Here is a 24,499-nt window from a genome sequence, read left to right as displayed (position 1 = left end):
TACCAACACGGCGGAAGATGAAGCGACGAAGCACGGACGACGACCAAACGGGTCTAGGAGAAGGTCAGCCGAACGATGCTCTTTTGAAACCGCATAGCTGCTGCTGGTAGGGGATTTCGATAGGCAGCAAAAACGAATCGATCGATCTTCAATGTATATGCACTTGAGCTGAGCTGAAGAAGTCTTGAAGTGTGATTCAATGGAGTGTTACTGTTTTTGTAAGCAGATTGGTGTAGTGTTTTCCGGGCTTAAACTTTGATCCGGTTGTAATCAGCTGATGCGGTTGGTCCCGGCATGTAGAATCAAGTTGAATCATCCATGATTCACTTGAGTATCACGTTATTTCATATCAGCCAGCTAGCCTTAGCTCTTATCGTAAAAATTAACGTTATTAAGATTAGCTTCGGATTCAACCCATATTGTCGTCCTAATTCAGTATTGTTACTAGTAGAATTATTTGTGGTTCCATACAGAGACATCGACCCTAGCGCTTATCAGCTATTTCAATTACCTTTCGAAGAGATACTTCGGACGTGAAAACAGATACCGATTGCGTATCATCGAGGTGATATTGATAAAATGTCTATTCCAGCCTATTCTAGTAATAGTAAGTCTAGTCTATTCTAGTAATAGTAAAAATTATTGGTTTAGTATTTTCGAGCCGTTCAACACAAAGAAAGTGACGGCGAGTAATCATCGCCCTTAACTCCGATTGCCACCCACTGCCAATAACGAGAGTGAGAACACCACTACACAAACTTCATGAGAATTACAATCTCGAAATCAACATTAAAAATTACCAAATGTCAAAAATCTGACTTGAGCGTTTCGACAGTTCACTATCAACCAAATATTGGGAAAATTCTTGTTCTCATTAGGGTACACAAAACCCTTCCAAGGTTCTCAGTTTCAAGGTGCGGTCACACCTATCCTACTTTTCACGATGGGGATTCCTAACTTACTTGCTTAAATCGAGTTCACTGCTGGCGGTTTATAAAAAACAATATCACAATCACTAAACCAAGAGCCAAAAGGCTCGAAAAAAATTTTTTCTTCTGTTATTCACTTCTGTTTACTGCGATTTGCTGGTTTTTCCGAGCCCAGTGACCGCCGCCGCCGCCCCACACAGGCCTACTATACACTCTGACAAGCTCTGAAAATAATACAAGTAATGCACAAGGAACAAGTCATGAGTCAGTGCACCAGCAGCAACAGCAAGCCAACCGAACGGTGCGCTCTTACTACATACAGTGACATAATTTCACCTCGCACACACAGCCGTAGCCGCGCAATATTAGACCCCAGACACACTGTGAAAACCGTATAGTATTGGCGACGAAGCACGTGTTTCTCCACGCCGAACCGTCCTTGTCTCATCGGGTTGCGCGAGACCTGCTCGCGAACGGCGAACGTGGTGTGGCATCTATCATCATCCGATATGTTTCCCGGTCTCTCCGGACCAGACCACTCCGACGACCAGCCCCGGAAATGCGCGGGTGTTGGTGAAATGGGTTAGAATTGTCTTCGCGCGACAGTGATGCTAGTATATATGGTGAAAATTTATCTTTGTTTTCTCCTCCGAACGATACGATTTTCGTTCGAAAGCGCTAATGAAAGATTCATGTACGAATTTTGGGCTAATTGAATTTGCCTTGGTTCAGTGGTTAGTCAGAAGGGTTATTTTGAGGCAGTGAAAAATAAAACTTAGCCAACCGAAAATAACGTTAGCTGAGCGCCGATTGTGCGTCCTGGCGATCTGAATTTTAAATGACGAGTTTGGTTTTCAAGAAAAGCTCATTCGATTGCCCGCGGTAAACATATCTAAACTGTTTTGTTTGTTTCAATGAGCAGGTTTTTGGTTTTGGATGAATGTTTATTTGCTTTTTCCTAACAAGTTTTAGCACGTTTCTTTTCATCGTTTTTCATGTTTTGATTGATGGTGCAGATTTTTAAGTTCACGTGTTTTTTATGCAGATTTTGGAATCCCCCTGTTGATTTACGAAGATTTCCCAAACTGAGTCGATTTTTACGTAGCGTTTGGAAAGATTTTTTCTTTCCAAAACTTTTATTCAGCGTCGTTCAAATAACATTTTTTCATTTACTGTCTCACCGATTTTTCCTGAACTTAATTGTTACCAGATTTTTATCTTGAGCCACAGCACACTGTTTCCAAAGCTGCAAAAACGTGATCGAAATTAGTAAAGTAGTTCAGTAAAGTTATTCCAATAATTATTCTCCATGTTGTAGAAGTTACAGTTTTGTGATTAATCCACTTAACAGTGAAAAGCGACTTTTACTTTTTTCATTTTTGTATATAAAAATTCATCGTCTTCTGCAAAGTTGTAGCACATTTTATAAGAAACAACTTTGTCGAAGACACCATATTCCTATCTGCCTATTTAAATGAACCTCTGTGCAGTTTCTACAGATTATCACTAAAAATCAGTTTTTTTTTTCAATATAACCTTCAGTAGTGATTTTTTATAATTTTTCAATGTTCTACAATGTTGTTTGCTATTACAAAACAAACAATGTCTGCGAAGAAAATTTATTTTTATCTTATATATTTCTCTGGTTATTTACGATTTTTATCAAAACAATGCATTAATTTACTAACAAATATCTTCGAAATCTGCAAATATCTGCATACTAAACTATATCAAAGAATAACTAAAACATCATACAATTCAGATATAAGCATTTGTCTCTCGCTGTCTCCTGTGTTTATAATTTATAAAAATAAACTTCCTTCGGTGAACTCATGTGTTTCATTATACTGAAAAACATTGTAGAACATTGGAAAATTTCAGAAAATCACTATAAAAAGTTATATGAAAAAAATTATTTTAAGGGGCATTCCAAAGAAAACTTCACAATAGGTAATTTAAATCGGCAGATAGAAATATGGTGTCTTCGACAAAGTTTTTTCCTATAAAATGTGCTAAAACTTTACTCAGCAAAATGGATTTTTATATGCAAAAATTGAAGAAAAATAAGATTCGTTTCTCTCTTTTCGGTAGATTAATCACAAAATTCTAACTTTCATAGAATGCAGAATAATTAACAAAACAACTTTGCTGAAGACACTATGGCTTCAAAATCAATTTTTTTTGAGTAAAAAGTAATAGGTGTAAATTAGTGCATTAGTGTCGTCAATAACTAAAAAATATTTAAGAGTAAAAAACATTTCCTTAGAAGAAATTGTTTATTTAATTATATCAAACAATGTAAAAGAACATTTGAAATTTGTAAAAAATCACTACTAAAAGTTATATTTAAAAAACTGATTTTTAGTGGCAATCTATAGAAAATTCCACATAAGTCCATTTAATAACGCAGATAGAAGTATAGTGTCTTCGGCAAAGTTGTTTCTTATGAAATTTGCTAAACTTTGCCGAAGACGATGAATTTTTATATGCAAAAATAAAAAAAAGTAAAATTCGCTTTTTACTGTTAAGTGGATTGATCACAAAACTGTAACATTTCACAAAATAATGTTGGCCTGGGAATGGTTGCATTGATCTATTTCTCTCCAACAGATTATCTCTTTCATGCCCTTTAATGCCACAATGTATAGGTACTTAGAATAGATTCACTTTACTATTTCTAGCCGCTTGCCTTACACGCAAAAGTTCAAGCTTTAATCATCCAATGTGTCCTTTCAATTCGCACAGAATTTGCTCTGACTTCGCACAACCAATGCGTGATACGCATAACGCAAAAGTTGTACAAGGAATACATTGACAGAGATCAAAATCAGAATATGTATCATATACACAAAAATCGTAATTTCTCGGTAAACTGCGACTTCGGGCGAACGATCAGATTCGAGGCGCTCAAAAAACCGTTCTTTACTTTCGCGAGCCGGTGCGTATCAACGGCTCGTGCATCCCTAAAAATCGTCAGCAACCGAAACAGCCAATAGCGAGCCTTGTTGCCGCGGAAGTTATTGACGCTGGTGCCAGTAACGCAGAACCGAATGCATGTGAATGAAACCAGAGTAATAATTAAATGCAAAATGTTTTGGACTAATCTCATGTTTTTGTTTATTGTTAATGATTGAATGATGTTTTCAAATGACCTGATTCATGAAAGTGAATCGATCAGGCAATAATTTCAATGGAGTCAGTACCCAACTTATCAGTATTGATTGCTGGTTGCACTGTTTTAACGATGCCAACCTTCTGAACATCGGCTGAAAAATACGCTAGAGCATCAAATGCGTTATTCCCAACGCACATGCGTTGAACTGGTTCCAATTTTAATCAGTAAATGCGCTAATTACGCTCATAAATGATCTGGTTACGCACACTCCAACTTTTGCGTGTAGCAATTGAATTTCAAAATTCCGAACCAATTTTGAAGAAGAGAAAACGGATTTCAGTGCTCTTAGAGCAGCTTGATACGGTATTGATAGATTGATTCCGGGACCTTTTACCTCAGCTCCAACTCTACTATTTAGCCTGGAGCCATCCGTGTAGAAGACTATTAGTCTGGTTGAATGCTAGGCCCTCCTGATTCCCATTCAGTGCGACTTGGCTCAGTCACTTGGAATAGTCGTTCAAAGTTGTACCACCTATCCATCCAGTCTTCGTGAGTTAGCAGCGCATTGATTTTGAAATTTTTAAAAATAGGTACTGAGTTCTGAGGTGTCCTCTGAAATCTCCTTCAAAAAAAAAAAAACATTCTTGTTTTTTGTAGCCTTAGCGCATTTTCCAAAACAATGCAATAGAAGTAGGCTTAGCATAGCATCGAATGGAAACAACTTTGGTTTTGATGTCATTTTCAAGTACGGTCCTTTTCAAACACACGTCAATCATTTTCTGAATACACTCTTTTATGAAAGTCTTCGAAATAATAACATAAAAATATGGAAAAGACGAATTGAAAAAAATTGGTCCCCCTCCGCAGACTCTATTCTGGTGCTCTATACTATCTACTTATCGTCGATGCACTTATCGATGTAATTTTCTTCAATTATATATCATCGCATGATACGATTATTGAATAAAAATGTTTGAAAAACCCGAAAAAGTCCTAGAACAGCTAGGAATTTCAACATCCAAAGACAATCAAAAGTGTCATAATTTTCCCGAGTAATCCGACGTATGTCCAGAACTACTTAAAAGTTTATTGTGTCACAAAAACTCAATTTTCATAACATACATCAGCATAATACATCTGTATATATGTATATAAAAAACCTTTATTTTTCAAAATGACACATGTCAATTTCAGAAAGGTTGTCAATTATATCTGTGTAACGCGATTCTCAAACCTTTGTAGACTTCTCATTTTTTTACTACTACATTAAATACAAAATCTATCATTATCATCGCGACGAACTCAACAGTTTTTACAATGCTTAAATAAATACTTAAAAGCTATTACAGCAAAAGTTCACATATAATCATCCGTTATGAAAACTTCGTCAATTTAGTGTGTGCATTGAAAAGCATTTCTATTTAGCTGCTTAAAAAACAGATTTGACGTGTGAAATAGATTGTCTCTTAAACTCAAGTAGCGTTGCTGCACGTTTGACCTGTGTAGGCATCGGATTGAAAACTTTAATTCCTTCAAAAAATAATGAATTCTGCGAAGCGCCAAAACGAAAATTTGCTGTTCGAATTTCTGTCACGTTTCTAGTATTGTATCTATGAATATCACTTCGTCTCACAATTCGATCACACAAATATCGAGGCAGCAATCCGGTAACTATTTTAAAAATGAACACCATCGTCATGAACACAATTCGTTGCTTCACAGATAACCATTGCAAGGCATCCAACATCAAGGCCGAGGAAGTGAATCTACACCATCTCAAAATTAACCGCATAACTTTATTCTGCAAACGCTGTAATCTCGATATTTGAGTTTCATTTGCCAAAAATAAAATGGAAGAGCAAAAGTTCAAGTGGGGAGAGATGATTGATTTATAGAGATGAATTTCGCAAAAGTACTCAACTCTTTATTCAAACGACAGAGAATTCCATATTTTTTGGCAATTTTCTTGATGACATTGTCAATATGAATATTGAACTTAAGTTTGTCATAAAATAGTCACGCCAAGATATTTCATCTCCCGTACGCGTTCAAGTGTCTCGCTGTCAATTTCCACAGAGACATTTTCAGTAACACGGTTGCGCGAAATAACCATAAATTTAGTTTTACTTATATTCAGTTTTAGTTGTTTGAATTTCAACCATCTACTCAGCGAACACAAGTCCTCATTCAAGTGAATAATAGCAAAATCGAGATTTTTTTAGCTGCAATGAACAGTACAGTATCATCAGCAAAAAGGTTAATATCACAGAATCGTAAAACTTGTTTCATGTCATTAATGTACATTATGATTAAAATAGGCCCTAATACACTTCCTTGAGGTACTCCAAGAATGGTTCCCTCGGGAAAAGATGAAAATTCATTGGAAATAGTCCGTTGAGTTCTGTCACACAAGTAGCTCTCAGACCACTTGTATGCAGCACCTTGATACCAAAGCGCTTTATTGTTCGTAACAATAAGGGCCTAGAAATTGTTTCGAAAGCGCGTTTTAATTCCAAGAACACTGCAACAATAGTTTCTTTACGCTCAATATTTTCTTTACATTTTGCTAACAACAAATTCAACGCAGTTTCACAAGAATGACCTTCTCGATAGCCTGATTGTTCTGATAATAACAAACTGTTCATATTAAGATAATTTAAAAGTTGGCCTTTGATAACAAGTTCTAAATTTATTTCTAATGTGTGCAACATGTTGATGGGACGAAACTCTTCGGCATTACTCGTACCAGCAACCTTTTGAATAGGAACCACCAAAGATTCCTTCCAAACCTGTGGCACATACCCAGTTTGTAACGATTTATTTATTAAGCCAAGGAGGCCGTGTGCGATGACATGAAAGCAATCTTGAATTACTTTTGCATTAACGTTATCGATTCCAGCCATTTTTTTGCATTAAAAAACAAATGTTTTTCCGTTCTACTCATGAAATAGGGTGAAAACCGGTCAAAGTACAGTTAACATTGATGGGCTGTTCTATTTCATCAGGTTCATCCACCAATTCAATAGATCGATTGATATCTGAAGCACTATCGATAAAATAGGTATTGAACTTAGAAGCGATTGCTTGTTCCGATCGTTCTTCTGTGCCATCAAAGGTTATGGACCGCGATTTGCAATCGCCAGGTTTCAACAATGACTTCAATATTTTCCATAACTTTTTGCTGTTGTTTTTATGATGTTCAATTTTCCTCTGTATATATTCGCTCCGTGTTTTGATCAGAGTTTGAGAATATATATTACGCGCCACCGCATAGTTACGCCAATGATCATTACTATTTGTTCTACAAAACTTTTTATACCATCCATCTCTCCTAAGACGTTAAAGATCCAAAGTGTACCACTTATTGGAGTTCTTCACAACAACAAACTTTTGTTCCACTAACTGAATAGTACACGTTTTTAAGACGTTATTGAGAACATCGGTTTAATCAAGGCACCCCGATACTGTAAAATCCACGTTTCTCGCGACAAGACCCGAAACCTTTTGTTTCGGGTAATTTTTCCAACACTTTAACTAAATTATCATCACAGTTTATACTCTGATTTACAATAATAACAAGAGTCTCATGATCGGCTATTTTCAATTCAGAATTTACTGCAGCGCGAACAGAATCAAAGTTTGTATAAACATGATCAAGTTTTACTGTGTCTAGAAATACGCGTTTATTCAGTAACAACTTGTTTTAAGTTGCAAAACTCTATTAATCTCTTCAAATGGCTCGAATTAAAGCTTCCACGCCAGTTTATGTTAAAGTCACCAGCAATCACGTTAAATTTGCGGCTATCCACAAATAACTCAAACTAGTTTTCTAGTATTTGCAAAAATCGCTGATTACCAGAACTAGGGGAGTGATGAACTACACCATAGTTACTAACCTTCATGCCTCGTTCTACTGTTATGCCCAAAAACCAATTTCCTTCAATTGCTTCATTGAAACAAATCTTGAATTGTACTGATTCTTTGACATAAATAGCAACCCCTCCAGTATGTCTAGAATGGGACTAACAGGCAGCATTATTGTATCCCGGAATAGAATATTAATCAAATGCATCGATATCTACTATGTGTGTTTCTGAAAAAAAAAACTAAAACTGGACGATTCAACTCTACAATCTGACGTAAAGCTACGTAGTTTGTAGAGAGACCAGCAATATTCAAATATATAATATCTAAGCTACACACATTCCTGGAGCCTGATTGCTATTTATTGAAATGCAGGCTGCCTTTTTTCTGGTCATAAATTTTTTTTAAACTAGGCACTCTGAACTAGATGTTGCATGGTTAACGTCGATTCATTTTACGATCTTTATTGTATTTAGAACAATCAACGCATTTCAATACAGTGGACGTGCATTCCGAAGTTCTATGATGCTCACTACACAAAGAGCACGTTTCATGGTTTTTGCAATCTGTACTCTTGTGGCCGAATGCACCACATTTGAAGCATCTAAGGACATTTATCGCTGGAACTATAGGGCACCGATCCCACCCAACATTTACTTTTTTCGCGGATAATAAACAGTCATAAGTCTTTTTATCGACTTCAATCACAACGTTGTACATGTTATACGTGAAACGTGGATTTTCATACGTACGCAAGACTTTGAGGTGAAGTCTTTTCCTTTTTGTTAGCCTTCGGAATGAAAACAAATCATTAACTTTTCGCCATGTTGAAGGAACATAACCGATTAATAAGATTCTTAGTGAGTAAAATTTACCATTTAAGTACATTTGTATTATTTTTGTGACGTAAAGAGGAAAACGGAAATTGGACATTTTAGCTATTAAATCTTTGTCATACACTGTCGAATGCATTTTCTATGTCTGGAAGAGCAGCTCCAGTGGAATAGCCTTCAGACAAATTAGTTCGATTCGAAGTAACTAATGAGTATAGTCGAATGCCCATGGCGAAAGCCAAACTGCTCATTTGCAAAAATTTTAATTCTCATTAATACCATTCTATAGAGAATTATTGTTTAAAAAAGTTTGCTTGTAGAAGAAAGTAAACTATCTGGCCGATAACTAGATTCAACTAGATTTTTCTCAGGTTTTTGATTGGAGTGAGTTTGGCATTTTTCCATTTTGAGGGAAGATATGCTAATTCAAGGCATCTGTTATAAATTTTTCGCCAAGAAATTTAAAGAGGATATAAAAAACCTTATCATCTCCTAGTGCCTTTATGTTTTTAATTTTCTTCGTAATTGATCGTATTTCATTCAAGTTTGTTTCCAGGACCTCTTCAGAAAGAAGTTGAGTGGTGATCTGATCATTTTTTGTGATACTTCATTTTCAATAGTACTCATTACGTTCGAATTGAAATTATGATGACCACTCTCGAACTGCTGAACAAATATTTAAGATTGTTGTTCAACGTATAGAAATTTCAAGTGCTCTATATTTAATCTTGGCATCCCGGATCAAATCAAACGTCAAAAATTCTAACCAACGCACACTACCAAGCCCTCAAGGTTTAGAATAGATGGACCGGCAATACACATAAAAAAACATACATCTCCACCCCTTCCACCCGCTGAATGGTTACTTCTGCGCATAGCACAAATCCCACTTGTTATCCCTTTGCCCATTCAACAGTCCGACTCAAGCGTCAATTATTAATAGAAAATTGCCTCAACCGCGTACACCGTGCATTATTCAAGTTCTTCTCCAAACAGCATTACAACACAAACAACTAATGTTGCAATAGTTATCATCATCGCCAGCATCGATTCATCTTCGAAATAAATACATACCAGTCAAGAGCAATCTGGTGCTAGTGCTGCTGCTGCTGTTGCTATTGTTGCTCCAAAAGTATGCGAATGATTCGTGTGTTTTATCCAAAGCGTGACGACCACGACCGATCAGCCGACGAAGGTTTTTTAAACGTCAAACACTAGAGCCGAGATAGTTAAAAACAAAAAAAAATATATCTCAATTCACCACCACACTACTTTTTTTCCTGCGTCTGTTTTTCGAAACCAGGAAAAGAAACCAGCCAAACACGGTGCGAGGTGGTGAAGAGAGAAAAACCAACAAACAAAAAAAATACAAGCTGACACCGAAATGCGCTGCTAAACTGTATGAAACTATTTTTTTTTTTCTTCTTGCAGCCACAAAAATATTGTTCACGGTGTCGCGACACAAAAATCGAACAGAAGTACCAAGTGTCGGCTGCGGTCCGATCCGAATCCCCGGGGAGGTTACCGTCGACGGCGGCGACGACGACGATGACGATGAGCACCACGCGTTCAAATCAACAGCGAAATATGAAACCGAAAAGAAAAATCTGCGGCAGCAAACGGGAAAGTGCAACACACCACCAAAATCAATTCACGCACACATCGTGATTGGCGGTTTTCTTTGCAGAAAAATCAAAAAATAAAAGCACACCACTACCAAAGGGAAAGCGCCAAATACCACGTCTCATGAATCACCGGTTCACTACTGTCGGACTGACGCGGCCACCGTGTGTGGTTGTGTGTAAGTGCGTCTACCGAGAGAGTCCCGACGAAAGTACGGAACCTTATCGACACGGACAAAGGACTCTGGATCCTGTTTTGACGGACGGAATTGGGTGCAACAACGGTACTTAGTGGTGGCACAACAAGGAAACTACTAGCAATTGCACTGCACGCCGCCAGGGTCTGCCCGGAAAACTAATTATGCGCGCACCCGTGTTAAGTTTTCTTCCCTTTGCCGAAAATGGATTTAACTGAACTGTAACAACGAACGGCCAATGGCAAAGTATTGGCCAACACCGAAAAACCGTGGATGAAATACCGTACCCGAAGAGTGCTTGTTCCAACACAACCGACAAACGCGAGAGCTCAACCTAAACTGCTGCCGCACGGACCTGGTGTGAACGGTAAATACGAAACATATGCGCACCGCCTCACATTCGTATCGTATCGTATCGTAAATTGTCTAGCCAGCAACAACACTAGTAGTTGTGGAAGCCGTGTGATAACGAGACCGACGGCATTTGCATTGGTGTGCGCTGTTGCCGGTATTTAACTGTCCGTTTCATTGCCCACTTTTATCCACTGATGACAGTTATATCGAGGCCCAGTGTTAAAGAAAAGGCGAAGAATGGCTAAATTTTAGAGATGGGCGAAACTAGACAAAAATTTTGATAACTGAATATTCTGATACTTTACCTCGTATCGGTATTGTTATAATAAAACCCTGCAGCAAATTAATACAACTGCAACTGATTATATGACGAGCATATGATTAGTAGTGTTTAACGTTATAAACGTTTTTGAGAAAATCTAAATAGGGAATTACTACACACTTAATTTGTCTCGGTTTTTAACGAATGTCAGCAATATACATCGACGAAAATTCAGCAAACATATCGATTTTCCGTAAACCAGCAAGTGTTGACATTTCATTTGTTAAGGTTCTTGGAAATTCTGCCAAAAACTTGTAGAACGTTTCGCTGAATTTATCAGCTGTTGAGTTCTCGGCATAAAATCTAAGTGAGTAGTAGACCAACGTAGATACTCTTCTCATTCTGCTCAGGACACAACCGATAAATTGAAGGAATTTCGTTGGTAATATTTATTCATTGATGTGTTAACACCTCAGTGACCACTTATTAATTATTTTAAATTGAAACTAGCATTTTCATTTAAAAGTCATGCTTCAATTTTACATCAAAATATGAATCTCATCCCAGGGTTGAGCCCTATTGAGAGTTCCAAGCAGAGTGAAAATCTTATTAAAATTTTCAGTTTTTCATGCGCTTGAAAAATGAAACCTGCCAAAGAGATCGCAGTCAGCTACGAAAGCGAACGGACGCGAAAAGTTTTCGTGTCACAATTTACAGAGTTTCGATTTTGTTTTGTGAAAAAAACAAATATTTATACAACTGGAATTACTCATACGAATACGAACTGGAGTCACGCATAGGAATTGGTTAACTGATCCCGTTGTTGCTGCCCTGGAGTCGAACAACCTGTGCTCAAGATCTTTTGTTGCTGTTCATCGCTGGCAGTTGACGCATCGTTTTGATATTGGAGTGCTGTGCATTACAGAAGACCAGCTCCGGTGGATACTCGCTGCAACGAGATTAGGGAGGCCGAAAGTAAAGGAGACACATCGGTCTGCCTCGGTGCTTGGAACAGCTAAGTTGTTTTTTTTTTTTATTCTTCTATTCTGGTGTGAGTTTTTTCTAACTTTGGTGGACGATCCACGCGATGGAGGTGGACGTAGCACAGTGTTCGGAAAGGACTCAAAGCAGGGTCAAATAAATAACTCCTTGGGGTTCCTTCCTAGATTAACGATATCTTCGCGAGTTCATCTTGAAAAGTGCAGTAATTTATTTTCGGTACCTGGGTGAGTCATTGATGAGAGTCAGTTGTTATGATGTTATGGAAAGTTCGGGCGAATTTCGTTTTATTTTTGGTCACATAGTTGCTGTTTTTTTACTTGCTTTCTTGCATTAGAGAATGAAGAATAAACAGCTGTACATTATATTTATCGTATGAAATTGTGTGCATTCGCGTTGATGAATCTGTGTGCAATATAATGCCGAACTTGATGTTGAACTCCATACCTTTTTATGACTTTTCTAGCTTTTGAATAATTACTCTGCTCCCAGACAGAGTTTTTGACAAATATGTTATATGTTCAAGTTAAAAAATATAATACGAATCATGATTACTTTAGCGTTTCGAGGATAAATTAAGAATTTTATGTTGTAAATAGTGTTAATGCACTTTTGTCTAATATTTGGGCTTTGGATGCATGAATGTTACCATGTTTTTGATATTTTGTTAAAGAAACAGGAGATATAAACCGTTTCTCAGTATAAATGGAACTCAAATTTGTTTCATATTCCTTTCAGAGATTTTAATTAATTCATATTCCTTTCAGAGAGCGAGTAATGGCGCTATAACCATAAGCAAAAATGCTAGGACTAGAGTTAGTACTCAAGTTCCAACCGTAACAGTTGAAGCGAGTAAAGGCGCTATATCCTTGGTTTTGAAACCCGAACATAAGGAGGAAATACCTATGTTCCATCCCAGGAGATTGGTCAACAAAGGAGTGTACTTTCTTAGCTTTATCACTTCCAACGAATGAGGTATATTACTTCTTACATACGGATCGGTTGGTACGGATTGTCCCCGATCTTAGATTATATTGTATTATATTGCGCTACACAGTAGGCCTGGCCGTTGACAAGAAAAATGTATGAAAATCATTTTTTTAAATGATGGATATCATTTTCCAGGATCCTTTCAAGTACTGGCTGTGTTAGTGTAGACTAGACTAGTTTTGAAATTAGCATTTTCTGGTATTTAAAAACGTTTTCGGCGATTTTAAGCTTATTTTGGGATCATTTTCTTTATTGGCCTCTTCTAATTTTCTGTATTCAATTTGAAATCGCTTTTTCCTTCCTTCCTGGCCTTCAGAAACATTATTCGGCGGTTCTGAGCTTGGCTTGAGATCGCTATTGTTTGGCATTTTTGGCCTTCGGTAACGTTTTGGACTTCAGAAACGTTTTGCAGCTATTCTGAACTAAATTTAGGACAATTCTGGACTTCAGAAACGGTGTCCGGCGATCCTGAGCCCAATTTGGAATCAGTTTTTTTTGGCTTCAGAAACTTTCTCTGGCAACTGAAAGCTAAGTATACGTTTTGTCTTGTCTGTATTGTAAAGTGATATTTTGATGCTTGTTTCTAGTTTTACTTTATGTGAAAAAACAGATACAGAGAGATTTTGATTTCATCGTTGAAATTGTGTGCGCGGTATTTTTTTTCCGCAGGGTTTCAGTAACAAGTTTTATTTTTGTCCACAAAGTGTTAGTGTGGTTTGTGGAGTTTGGAGTATGTGTTTCTCAGGAATCATATGCTTTGATTTTTTGATTGTTCTAGCTTTTGACCAGTTGTTTTACATAATTTGATATATTTATGACTAGTTCGGCACTTTGTCAATAAATTTAAAAATATATTCAGGCTTATATGTATATTTGCTTTTATTAAATTGTTGACGCTTTGGATGCATGGAACATTGCCAATTTTCATATTTATTAGGCGTATTAGGCGTACATTGTTAAGAGATAATCGACGTAAACGCCGAGTTCCTGTGCGTATGTGTCGGCCGGGGGGATTAAAGCGGTTGTTCGTAACGCTTCGGTGTAAACGCGTATTCAGCCCGGGCGAGTTTTGCTGATATATGGACTTCCGGCGTGTGGTGATTTCGCGAAGTGAACCCAGATATTTCATCATATCTTTCTCATCTCCATCAACGTTAAGTCGGAGACGGCTCGCGCGTTGCATCTAAATTATTACATCGGAAATCGAAGTAGATTTCGTTCAGTCGATAAATATCATTTCAACCCCCGCGTCGGTACCTTCCATGAGGTCGTATTATCTACAGATGGATCAACAACGCGCAATAGTTTTAGGTATAAAGAGCATAACCTTACGAGGAGATATACGGTAATTTGAGGTTGTCTCGGTTTAGTCAAAAATCCTGTATCCTCGCGTACGTTTTATTGTTGCGGTGTTACATTGTCAAACTAAATAAGTTCGAATCACATTATAAATATAGTGGCGGATGTAATAAACTTGTAGACGCGACACATGTTCTGAAGAACCCGACATTAGCGCATCGTTTACCAAAACGAACCCTGCTGTATACCTTCCCCTTTATCCAACATCCCAGTGATTTCTCGTGGAAGTGCAGAGGTGTTCTCGGCTTCCAATAAAGCGAGTATCATGTCAACATATTCCTATACAAACTCCTTCTTTGACCTGCATTCGGATGCGGCCGGCGCTGGTATTGCCTAATATAAAGATTTAGGTCACCTGTTTTTACACATTGAGGATGCATGTTGGTCCCAAACATCATCTGTTGGTTCTTTGTGTAATTACAGCTGATCTGGCAATAACGGAGTAGCAACCGCGGGCGGTCAATCATGCTCATGCTCATGCTCATGCTTGAAAAATGAAACCTGCCAAAATTTCACTTCGCTCGAAATTGTTAATCTTTTTCACTTTGGCTTACTTTTTCACGCACACTAGTGGAAAAAGAAGCAGCAATCGAATATTTGACATTCCAGCGCGTTTATATTCTGTCAGTTACGGCCAATTTTCACTTCGCTCGAAGTGTAAACTCTCGAATTCTGATTCGCAGAAACTGTAAACTGCAGACTGGTGAAACACCTATGTGTAAAACCGATTTAGCAAACTTTAACAATAATCAATTAAAGTTCTCCATCGAGGGACACTATACCAAGGTTCGGGGTCCTTTTAAGCGGTTTTCATCTGTTTTGCAGGGGATTTTCTTCAGCACCCAAATAGCGCCTGAATAGCTGCAACTTTTTTCGTTTGATGTTTTTTCAAAAAAATTTCTGTGTTGAGCGGAATTTTATGTCTTCGTAAGACTGCTAGTTAATCAGCGTTTTCGTTCTCATCATTAGAATTTTCAATATTGATCAAAATTCAGGAGATTGAGGCCCGATTATTTCGACTGATTAAAATAGGCGCCGCTGCTTAAGCCGTTCCTTACCCTATATCACATATTTCATATTTCAAATGACAAAATACATTATATTGACGTTGAATTACGTCTTATGTCGCCAGATGATGCGACGTAAACCATAACCTAGTTAGTTGTGCACCCCTCATTGAAATGTTTTCGATCTGACCAGACCTGTTTATACGATATACTTTGATCAATAAAGGCTTTGTTCTCTTGCATCATACATGGTGTCAGAAGCGTAAATTTCGTAACTCTGAAAAATTTGCAAAATAAGAGGAAATAAAGTTCGACACCAACAAATATAGTAAGGCGGCTATTAACAGTATGCACAATACTGAGCTGTAAAGAAAGTACAAAAATCTGACGCTGAATTCCTGAAAACAGCGACCTAAAATCGGGAAGAGCGAATTTGCTGGAGGGAAATGGCGGCGTCATCAGTTTCGGGGCTGAAACCGCCTAAACCGGAAAGGATGGATTCGACAGTTCGATTGGGTCGCGACAGCCACGCTGCTGTCAGAAAAGCCACCAGCAGTACAAGCAGCTACATTGATGAGCGCAATCGGTGATGATTGTGTCGGATTTGCGACTCATTCGCGTTTAGGCCCAACGAAGAAAATGATGTGGCAGTGATTATAGCCAAATTTGAGGAGTAGGGGAACAAGGGGCAAGATGGCCATACGGGGCGGAATGGGCATATGTTGTTTCTAGGTTTCTGGCAGTAATTTTGGAACTGTTATAAATTTGAATCATCAACATTAATCTAAAGATGTAATTTTATTCAAAATAACTGGAGAAAACAAATTCGCTTTTACACAATAAACAATTGTATCATTCATGCACCTCTCGCGTATAATATTATAGCTCACAAGCGTGAAAAATAAAGGTTTTTGCATGCGTATATGTCGTTTTGGGTTCGAAAGTTTATTTTCGGTAATCGTTATTGATATTCAAACAGTTTCAATAAATAATGCAGTGTTTTCAAATGAAACATCATCTAAAAACAGCTCTTTCTCATAAGTGTTTCTCATGGGGTAGAATGGGCACTGCTGGTAGAGGCAAAATTGCCATACCTATGCACGAAAACATGACCTACAAATTAGAAAGTGCTGTCAAAAAAGTAAACATCGTGCTAGCAGCAGTTAATAGTACAATGGATCGGAATTACAAACGGTTGTCGGGGCGCAAAAAATGGTCACAGTCATCATTGGCCACTGCTATGGACGCGGTTATTTCACATCGAATGTCAGTGAACCGAGCACCTATTGCACACGGCATTCCACGTTCAACGTTGAGCCGACTTTTAAGGCAGCGTCGAACAGATTCGTCGCAGCAAAGCTTGGGGCGATACGCAACGGTGTTCTCGATCCAGCAGGAGAAAGAATTGGTGCAGCATGTTTCGAGCATGGAGAAGCGATTCTACGGGGTAACTCTTCGGGACCTACGAAGTTTGGCGTATCAGCTGGCAGAGCAAAACCAGATTTCTCATCCGTTTAACAAATCGACAAAACTAGCTGGGCTGGACTGGCTTCACGGATTCAGGAAGCGGCATCCTGAACTTTCCTTAAGAACACCGGAAGCAACTTCTGCAGCACGAGCTCAAGGTTTCAATAAAGTAGCTGTGGATCATTTTTTAATGTTCTGGAAGAGGCGCTTTCCTCTGGCAAATTTCCGGCAAGCCGGATTAACAAAGTCGATGAGACTTCAGTGGTATCTGTGAGTATTTTTAGAAAATAAATAAAATAGATAAAAAGTTAAACCCGCTTTTACGAAAAAATACAGGTTCAAACAAAGAGATCCGAGATTTTGGCATTGAAGGGGCAACGGCAAGTTGGATGCATCACATCGGCTGAACGAGGAGTGTTGACAACGGCATGCGTTTGTATGTCGGCAGCCGGAAGTTTCCTGCCACCGATGTTGATTTTCTCGCGCGTTCGGTTGACTGACCGGTTAAGAAAAGGAGCTCCTCCGGACACCTTATTCAATTGCAATACTTTCGGCTGGATGACAACTGATAATTTCAAAAATTGGTTTGACCATTGGGTTTAGAAAATCCGGTATTGTGCCGTTCTACCGGTTTATTTTCCAAGAGGATGATTTTGCTCCGGCAGACGTGACCGATATTTTCAATTACGGACCTTATGCTTCGAATGGCGATGAACCAGATTTTTTTTGGATTTGACGATCAAGGACGGGAGAGCTTATTATAGCTTATTATTAACGTCGTAGCTGAGGCCTCAAAACCCGCTTACGTGATAAGCGAAAGTATCAAAATGATGGATATCCAATGACGGATGGAAGTGCATTTAAAATTTCAACCACGTCAATCCAACCACTACCCAAAGTTAAAAACCGAAAAGTCGGCAAAAATTTTACCCGTCAAAAAGCTACAAAGTTAACAGCGAATTCGCATATTGCGGCTTTGAAAGTATCACAAGCTAAAAGAGACATTTCGCAGGTGAAGCGGATGAATAAACGATTGACCAGAACAAATACCGAAAACCCACCAAAAAACAAGCATCAAAATAAAATCGGAGATGAAGTGAAGGATTCACTGTGCGATGTTTGCGGTTGTTGCTTCAGTTCCTCTCATGATGGCGAAGGATGGAACATGTGTTCCAACTGTAACGTGTGGTTCCATTTATGCGAAAGAGATGTGTGCCCAGGATGTATGCAATGATGTAACCTTTGTTGAAAATCATTAAAATAAAGTAACCTAAAGTTAAATTTTGTCATGTTTTATTATTTCTTCAACCGCCAGCCTGGCAGAGGCCTAATGCGCACGGCCAACACAATAGAAAGGTGTTTTCACATTGAAAATTAGACACGGCTTTACTGGAGAAGTGTTGGCAAATGCATCTACCGGTATTAGCCGCTATCGTACGAAAGCGCGTCGTTTCATGTGGGGAATAATATCAACAACGAAAAATGACGCGCGTCTAAGCACACCCGAACTGTTTCGCCGTACCGCTTCCATTTACTCCTTATAACATCGGCCTCAGGGAAGTACCGGCTGCACCTACCGCTGAGGCTGTTACCATATTGCTCTCTACCCAAAGCTATTAACACTTCAAACTAAGTGTTTTGTTTGTCCTCAAAAGAACAATTGTTGAATTACATATCGGATATAATGCAATTTTATTATTATTGAGCGTTCAGCCCGGCAGAGGCCTGAAACCTGGTAACCAACCGCAGGGCAAGTGATTTGTTTAATTTGAAGGCAGCCACAGGCGCAACCCGCTGCTATCCTCTGTTACTGCTGAGTGCTGATATCTGCTGCTACTGCTGTCAACGTTGTGGACGGTCCATCCAGCTCACCTTCCGACTAATGAATGTAGCTAGATTTCTCAGAAACACTTTTTTATAGTCGAAGGGTGCTACGAAATAGGCCACGCCTTTCAGTTCAGTTTTTCCATTCTCTAATGTTCTTCAGACGAATTATTCCACAATTCGCATTTGATTTTTGTATCCAGCGAATAAACACCGATGGTACTCTCACACACGCAACGATTTATCTCTAACCGTATTGCGGCTTGTAACATCAAGTGATTACGTTTGCTCGCTGTTGCGTGTTGCATCATGTTGCAACTTGGCAGCTGAGAGACGACGAAATTCTGGTAATGCTGATTGCTTGAATCGACTTCATATTAGCTCTGCATAGTCGAACTAACTGCTTTTGTGAATGCGTTCTAACAGGGCAGTTTGTTATTCAAAATCGGTTATGATGATCACAGCCTTTGCGCTGCCCCAACAGTGGGGGGTTAACTCAATAAAGTAAAAATTAGACAACTACAACAGAATTTGATTGCATCCCGCAAAGAATGTCTGTTTGTGTTGATGCCAGAAAATTATTAACCTTCAATTATTTGTTTATTTGGCTTGAAAAAGTCATTTCGCGGTTCAAAATCGGTTGCTGATTGCAACCTTTGAGCTGCCCTAACAGTGGGGGAATTGAGATACACGGACAACATGCACTGTGGAAGCTATTTCACATTCAGTGAATTAGACGGGCGCGACAGACTAAAATTGTTAGGATCCAACACAGAATGCTTGCTTGCGTTGTCAAAAATTATTGACTTTCAATGACTTGTTTATTTGCCTTGGAAAAGGCATTTTGATTTTCAAAATTGGATTTCCTGATGGCAATCTTCATGCTGCCCCAACACGGGGGAATAATGGCAGTCTGGCGACACACGCTGAGAAGAACCGCGCTGCTCCTGAGACGTGGTGACCAACCACAGGGCTAGTGCTGCTGCTAAGGAAGGACGACAGCTGTTGTCGCTGTATAGAACTATTATGACCGGCTTCGGCTAAAACAGGCTCTTATATAGGCCAAATAGCATGTTTCCAATTGCAAGGTATATGATTCTGTCGACCGTGCTTGGGAAGCAATCATATAACGACCAATCAGAGGTCGAATTTTTCGTTTTGACAAGGCTTGACTATTTTCAATAGTACAATAGTGTGAATAATAAAATTACAAATATCTTCTTTTGGGAAGAATCTTAGAAGATTTTCCAATCTATTGCTACAAGAACTAAGGAAATCCATCGAATACTAACCGATTTATTAGCATTTGAAATTGGACATATTTTTCACTTTTTTCGGTTTTAGATTTTCATTTCACATCCCTATGTAGCCGAACTTCCTGAGAGAAGTATTCTACTTCCAAAGTAGTAGTGATAAAAAGTAGAAGAAGTGAAAAATGAGTGAATACAAATGACAGAAACAGAAATGAATCGCAGCAAGCGAAAGTAGAAACAGTGAATTGCGAAAAATGCGGAATGAAGCGTAAAAAGTTCTCCTGTCTAGCGTACGGGAAGGAGTGTTATTCGTGTGCACGAAAAGGGCACTTCGCGTCTCAGTGTCAAGCAAAGAAAGTGCATAGCAGGTCTAAAAATTCCGTCAACGTGATTCATAAAGAAGAACATGTAGAAAACTGCAGTACTTCAGAAGATGAGCTTTTCATCGGTGCAATCGAAATGTTAAATCACAACAAATATTGGTTTGAGAAGAAATATTCAGTCAAATTGGACAAGGGACTGCCACTAAAACCGTCCTCCACAAAGAGTCTAGTGACGTTCTCTAATCACAAGCTGCCAGTACTCGGTGAAGTCGATCCATTTTGTTCAATCAAAGATAAATCCAGCCGATTAGTATTCAAATTAGTCGAGGATAGAGTCGTACCTGTATTGGGAAGAGAAGCTTGCATTACCCAACAACTCATAGTAAGAGTGAACACTGTGGAGATTAAAGACAGTGACATTTACGGCGGCCTTGGATGTGTAAAAAAATATGTATATGATATTGATCTAATTGACTTTCCAACCTGCACGTCCAGCAAGGCATGTACCATATAGCCTTAGGGACGCAGTGAAGAAAGAATTGGACTCAATGTAACGATTGGGAGTGATCGCGAGGATCCACGAACCCACTCCAGCAGTAAATGCGATGGTATTAGTAAAGCGTGACTAAAAGCTTAGAATCTGTATCGATCCTTCACAGGTGAACCGCAACCTAATGAGACGTCATCACCCGTTAACGACAGTAGAGGAGATATCGGCCAGACTAGTTGGTTCAACCCGGTTCACTATATTGGATTGTAAGCGTGGATTCTGGCAGATAAGAGTAACCGAAAGACCAGCAAGATACCTCACTTTCGGCACTCCATGGGGTAGATATACCTGTAATCGTCTCCCATTCGGATTGGCATCAGCGCCAGAAGTCTTTCAGAAAATAATGCAAGACACACTAGAAGGACTGCAAGAAGTCGAATGTTCCTTGGATGATGTTCTTGTCCATGCCGAGGACTCAGTGAAATCGGAAGAACGGACTAGACAAGTGATACGTCGGATTCATGCGGCTGGTTTGAAGCTAAATAAAGAAAAGTGTAAATTCAACAAATCGTCTGTAAAGTTTCTGGGTCACTTAGTATCGGAGGATAGACTGAAAGCAGATCCAGAAAAGTTGGAAGCAATCGCGAACCTCTGGACACCAACGAATCATGTCCAGCTTCAAAGAGCTCTGGGGATGATCACGTACCTTGGAAAGTTTATCCCAAATCTGTCTGATATCACTTTCCCACTTCGTCAACTGCTAGCCAAAAACATGGCCTGGTGCTGGGAAGTTGAGCAAGAACGCGCCTTCCTGGAAATAAAGAAGCTAATGATGAGTTCTCTTATCATCTAAGACGTTCGAAAGCCAGTTACACTGTCAGTAGACGCTAGCTCGAAAGCTCTTAGTGCCGTGTTGCTGCAAAAAGGTAAGCCAGTAGCTTACCCTTCGAAGGCTTTGACCTCCTCCGAGGTGAACTACCCTCAGATTGACAAAGAAGCAGCAGCGATTCGATTGAAGAGAGCGATACGATCGGCTGTTCACGTGTAAGCCAAGTGCTCGTGCTCCCAAAAATCTTGAACAGATACCCTGTCACAGATCGTCGATCGTTTGTCCAATCAGCGTCGATGAGCGCCTCAGGGCAGTCTCTCGATCATATTCACGAAACTACAATACCAGATTTAGCGTTCCTTTCACGTACGTAAGAATCCTCTTCGGGTAAATCAAGTGCTTCTCCGTTGGACAGCTTTGATACCGGTTTATCAGGTTCACGGATGCGGACAAGTCTGGTCTACTAAAGAGGGTGATGTACATCGAGCAACTCACTAGTTCGCGGTAAGGCTTGTCAGCGCGCTGACCCTCTCCGCAGATGACATTCAATTGGCGTGGACACTGATTTACAGTCGTCCATCCCGAGTCGCTTCAGCAAACCGCACGGCCGCTTGCCATTTGGCCAGTCATCACTCTTCCACATTTCTTTTATAGTGTCCGGAAAATCCTTCATAAATCCGATAGCACTCATGACAAATCCTGCAAAGTCCATGTCGTAATCCTTTTGCCAAATGGGGAGGAGACGATTACGAAGACCCCGGCCCGCCGTTTCCTGCTGTACACCGTTCACTGCTGTCACAGACGGTACTTCTGTTTCCACCAATGCTTCCTCTTCTTCCACCGATGCTTGCTCTTCTTCCAATACTCCGACATCATCAGTAGCACTGGTCAATGATTCACTTGCTGCGAAGTATCGGAAAACCACGGAAAACACTCCAATTACAGCCCAGCTTTATCAACGGCTTTTCTATCAATCTTGCCACCGATGTTCTCATTGAAGACCACATAACGGACGATTTTCGCCTTCCTATCTCTTGGATCAAAGATACGGTACCCATTTTCAGCGTAGCCGAGGAAAACACCCTTCCGTGACTTGCTGTCGAGTTTCTTCATGTACTTCTTCGGAATGTGACATTGTGCAGTGCACCCAAATATGCGCAAGTTGGAGATATCCGGCTTGGTTCTACTCCATCATAATTCACACGGTGCTTTGCCCTGCTCCAGAGCACTGGCCGAGCTTCGGTTCGTTAAGTAGTAGGGCGCTGTGTATTCCACCTGAATTCCTTTCTTGCGGCAAAACTTCATGGACGGACCCCGGAATTCACTACCGTTATAACAGCGAACACGGGAAACCTGCTTTTCGAATTGCGCTTCCACGATGGCCGTGTACTTCTCAAAGCACTGAAACACTTTATCCTCCGTCGAAATAGGGTACACTATCCAGAGGCTGGAACACGATCCCAGACACTATTTTGAGTCTGAGCCTAAAATGGCCACTCTACAAAGATCTTTCCGAAACCAGAACGCTGCTCAAAAACCGCAACTAAACTCATGATGCCATTTTTATGTTCAAGATAGTGGCTTCCGGTTTCCAGAAAACTGTCAAAAATGGCCGAATACCTCCTAATATAGGTATTTCCGGAATTGCGATAATGTTCAGAGGTAGAAAACTAACTCCGATCGTCATTTTGTAATCCAGCGTTGATTTTTGGGTTCCGGAGAACAGCCACAAATGATCAAATAGCCACAAAAGGGTATTTTCGTAATCGAAATGATTAACAGAGGCCAAAATAGACTTTATTACAATTTGTTAATACAATATTTTTACTTCCGTTTTTTGGAAAACAGTGAATAAAGAGAATTATTACTAACATTTATCGCTTTCAGACCAGAGCAGTTCCACAAAAAATGTCCCAGTATTGATATTTGGTTTAAATTGTCATTTGATTTGGCTGAAAAAGGCGTTTCATGGGCAAAAGATGCCATATTGGTTTGAATGTGTCTTTAGCGAAGTTATAGAAAATAATTTTATCCTTGCAAAAAAAACCCTGTGGAAAAGAATTCAACAATATTTTTTTTTTCAAAAAATTATTGTTGCCTTTCCTTGATTTCTCCATGATCGAACAGTCCTCAATGTTTAGGTAATATTGAGTAGTTTTCATGATATAAAACTAGATTTTTTAAACGTGAGCTTTTTTAATAATTTTTATTTTTCGTCAAGCTTAAAAAAAATTTTTTGTGAATGTAATTTTTTTTTCGAAATACAAAATCATTATCTACAACTTTGCAAAAGATGACACACCAATCAAACAAACCATTTTGGCTCTAAAAATAATTGTAATCTTCAAAACCTTTCCAACATAGCATTTCTAACTAGCTTCTAAAAAATGAGTCGTGTTTCAAAAATTAAATCAATAGCATGAAACGACTTTATCCTATAGAAATGTCTATGCAAAGTTTCAGCCAAATCAAAAATGACAATTAGAAAAAAAAACTAAAACTAGCACTTTTTTGTGGAACTGCTCTTCAGTTAAAAATTAAATAAATTATTTAATTCGCTGTATAGAATAGAAAGTATGATAATAACAATCCTTCCCATGCAGCAACAGATTAGATCACACGGTGACGTCACGCATCTGAGTTTGACAACTACTGGTAACTTTCGGACGATGCAGTTTTGGTCTCAATACACTGTAAATAAAAGTCACGTCGAAGTAAAGTGATTTGCTGTTAATTTCGCACTACTTGCCTAACATTTCAGACTTGAATGAAAATCTTTCGA

At 39.0% G+C, this 24,499-nt stretch overlaps 1 protein-coding gene across 1 annotated transcript in view; it reads right to left on the bottom strand.

Annotated features, from left to right (window-relative positions):
• LOC129719068 (elongation of very long chain fatty acids protein AAEL008004) overlaps positions 1-10,395 on the bottom strand; it is a 98,124-nt gene extending 87,729 nt beyond the window's left edge. The window contains exons 1-2 of the mRNA XM_055670433.1: positions 10,224-10,395; positions 9,816-9,955 (exon numbers count right to left, since the gene is read on the bottom strand). The gene's annotated coding sequence lies outside the window, so the exon portion shown is untranslated. The remainder of the gene's footprint in view (positions 1-9,815; positions 9,956-10,223) is intronic.
• Between the last annotated feature and the right edge of the window lie 14,104 nt (positions 10,396-24,499).

Source organism: Wyeomyia smithii, chromosome 1 (genome assembly GCF_029784165.1).
Source record: "Wyeomyia smithii strain HCP4-BCI-WySm-NY-G18 chromosome 1, ASM2978416v1, whole genome shotgun sequence".
NCBI lineage: Eukaryota > Metazoa > Arthropoda > Insecta > Diptera > Culicidae > Wyeomyia > Wyeomyia smithii.
Note: the sequence above shows the minus strand (reverse complement) of the source record. Positions and strands in the feature narration are given on the sequence as shown.